The sequence below is a fragment of the Nicotiana attenuata genome, unplaced genomic scaffold, assembly GCF_001879085.1.
Source record: "Nicotiana attenuata strain UT unplaced genomic scaffold, NIATTr2, whole genome shotgun sequence".
In the NCBI taxonomy this organism is placed as follows: Eukaryota; Viridiplantae; Streptophyta; class Magnoliopsida; order Solanales; family Solanaceae; genus Nicotiana; species Nicotiana attenuata.
Window position 1 is genome coordinate 103,954 of NW_017671092.1, and position 3,551 is coordinate 107,504.

Genomic DNA, 3,551 nt, shown 5'->3' on the forward strand with positions numbered 1-3,551 from the left:
AGAGTTTGATGAGGAGGTTCCAGCCCAGACTGTGCCTGTCGGACCAGCTCAGGTCCCAAAGGGGTTCATTGCCACCCTAGTGCTTCGGGATGCTTTGGTCCATTGGTGGGCCTTATGGAGAGTGTGGCTCAGGACGACACAATTCCTGTGGCACCAGCCGTCTCTCAGGCTGGGGAAGGAGCACAGACTCCCGCTACTCACACTCCGGAGTAGATGGCTCCCCAGTTTCAGACTCCAGCAGCCCAGCCAGTTAGGGTAGTTCAGCCGGGTGTTGCAACACAGGCCGGTGATGGATCAGCTATGTCTGCTGAGGCTTTATGGAGATTGGATAGGTTTACCAAGCTTTTCCCAGTTCACTTTAGCGGTGCATCTTCAGAGGATCCCCAGGACTATCTGGATAGCTGTCATGAGGTGTTACGAACATGGGGATAGCGGAGACCAATGGGGTCGACTTTGCTGCATTTCATTTTTTGGGTTCCGCCAAGAAATGGTGGAGGGATTATATGTTGACCAGACCAGCTGGGTCGCCTGCTCTTGCTTGGGACCAGTTCTCTCAGTTATTTCTTGAGAAGTTCCTTCCTATCACTTAGAGAGAGGACTACCAGAGGCAGTTCGAGCGTCTTCAACAGGGCTTTATGTCTGTCACTCAGTACGAGACTCGATTTGTGGATCTGGCCCGTCATGCTATTCTTCAACTTCCTACCAAGAGAGAGAGAGGGTGAGGAGGTTTATTGAGGGACTTGCTCAGCCTATCAGATTGCATATGGCTAAGGAGACTGGGAGCGAGATTTCTTTTCAGGCGGCTGTCAATGTTACCAGGTGAGTCGAGATAGTTCTAGCTCAGGGGAGTGGTCAGGGATCTGACAAGAGACCTCATCATTCAGGTGGTTTTAGTGGTGCCTCGTCTGGGGGCAAGGGTACTTTTGGTAGGGGTCATCTTCCCAAACCATATCAATCAGCACTTCAAGCATCCCACAGTGCTTCAGGGAGTCGTGGTCATTATGTGCCTCATTCTGGGCAGCTAGCCTATAGTGCTCCGCCAGCTCCTATCAGTGCACCTCCTATTCAGAGTTATTATCATGGTCATCCGGCCCGTCTGGGTTAGTCTCAGTTTCAACAGCCACATCACTAGGATGGATGTTCTGAGTGTGGTGGTTCTGGGCATATCAGGAGGACTTGTCCGAGATTGTTGGGCGGTGCGCCGCAGTAGAGTTCTCATGCCATGATTCCGACACCGGTTGCATCATCGCCCGCTCAACCAGCTAGAGGTAGGGGTCAGGGAGCCAGAGGTAGAGGCCAGACCGCTAAAGGTGGAGGTCAGGCAGTTAGAGGTGGAGGTTAGGCCGCTAGAGGTGGAGGCCATCCAGCAAGAGGCCGTCCTCGAGATGTAGTTCAGAGTGGTGGGGCCCAGCTCCGATGCTATGCCTTTCCAGCCAGGTCTGAGGCTGAGTCATCTGACGCAATTATCACAGGTACGGTTTTAGTTTGCAGTAGAGATGCCTCAGTTCTATTTGATCCGGGTTCTACTTATTTATACGTGTCATCCTATTTTGCTTCATATTTGGTTATGCCTCGTGATTCTTCGAGTGCTCCTGTATATGTGTCCATGCCCGTGGGAGATTTTATTATGGTAGATCGTGTCTATCGTTCATGTGTGGTTATCATTGGAGGTCTTAAGACTAGAGTAGATCTTTTTCTTCTCGATATGGTTGATTTTGATGTCATCTTGGGTATGGATTGGCTGTCACCTTATCATGCTATATTGGATTGTCACACCAAGATAGTGACCTTAGCCTTGCTGGGGTTGCCTCGATTAGAGTGGAGAGGGACTCTTGGCGATTCTACCAGCAGGCTATCTCTTATGTGAAGGCTCGACATATGGTCGAGAAGGGGTGTCTAGCTTATTTGGCTTATGGTCGTGATTCTAGTGCGGAGGTTCCTTCTATGGATTTTGTGCCAGTTGTTCGTGAGTTTCCAGAGGTGTTTCCTGCAGACTTGCCGGGAATGCCACCCGACAGGGATATTGATTTCTGCATTGATTTGGCTCCGGGCACTCAGCCTATTTCTATTCCGCTATACCGTATGGCCCCGTCAGAGTTGAAAGAATTGGAGGAGCAGTTGCAAGATTTGCTTGATAAGGGATTTATTAGACCTAGTGTCTCGCCCTGGGGTGCGCCCGTGTTATTTGTGAAGAAGAAGGATGGATTGACGAGGATGTGCATAGATTATCGGCAGTTGAACAAAGTCACCATCAAGAACAAGTATCTATTGCCAAGGATTGATGACTTATTTGATCAGCTTCAGGGTGCCAAAGTGTTTTCAAAGACCGATTTGAGGTCAGGCTACCATCAGTTGAGGATTAGGGCATCCGATGTCCCTAAGACAGCTTTTCGGACTCGGTATGGGCACTATGATTTTCTGGTGATGTCATTTGGACTGACAAATGCCCCAGCAGCATTCATGGATTTGATGAACCGGGTGTTCAAGCCCTATCTGGATTCCTTTATGATTGTGTTTATTGATGATATCTTGATCTACTCCCGCAGTCGAGAGGAGCATGAGCAGCATCTTCGGATCGTTCTTCAGACTCTGAGAGACAGCCAGTTATATGATATGTTTTCAAAATTCGAGTTTTGGCTGAGCTCGGTTGCCTTCTTGGGGCACGTTGTATCGGTAGAGGGCATTCAGGTGGATCCTAAGAAGATTGAGGCAGTTCAGAACTGGCCTAGACCCGCATCAGCTACGGAGATCCGGAGTTTCTTGGGATTGGCGGGCTATTATCGTCGGTTTGTGTAGGGGTTTTCATCTATAGCAGCCCCGTTGACCAGGCTGACCCAGAAGGGTCACCCGTTCAGATGGTCATACGAGTGTGAGGTGAGCTTTCAGAAGCTCAAGACTGCTTTGGCTACGGTGCTAGTGTTGGTTTTTCTCACAGGTTCAGGATCTTATACGGTATATTGTGATGCATCTCGTATCGGACTTGGTGCGGTATTGAAGCAGGGCGGCAAGGTGATTGCACATGCGTCGCGACAGCTGAAGGTTCACGAGAAGAATTACCCTGTTCATGACTTAGAGTTGGCAGCCATTATTCACGCGCTGAAGATTTGGAGGCATTATCTTTACAGCGTGTCATGTGAGGTATTCACAGATCATTGGAGTTTGCAGTATTTGTTCAAGCAAAAGGAGCTCAATTTGAGGCAAATGAGGTAGTTAGAGCTATTTAAAGACTATGATATCACCATCTTGTATCATCGGCCAGTGTGGTGGCCGATACTTTGAGTAGGACAGTAAGTATGGGCAGCCTTGCGTTCATTCCATTCGGTGAGAGACCGCTTACATTAGATGTTCAGGCCTTGGCCAACCAGTACGTGAGGTTGGATGTTTCTAAGCCCAGTCGTGTTCTAGCTTGTAACGTCGCTCGGTCTTTATTGTTTGAGCGCATCAGGGAGCGGCAGTATGATGACCCTCATTTGCTTGTCCTTAGGGACACAGTCCGGCACGGAGATGCCAAGCAGGTTACGATTGGAGATGATGGAGTTTTGAGGATGAAG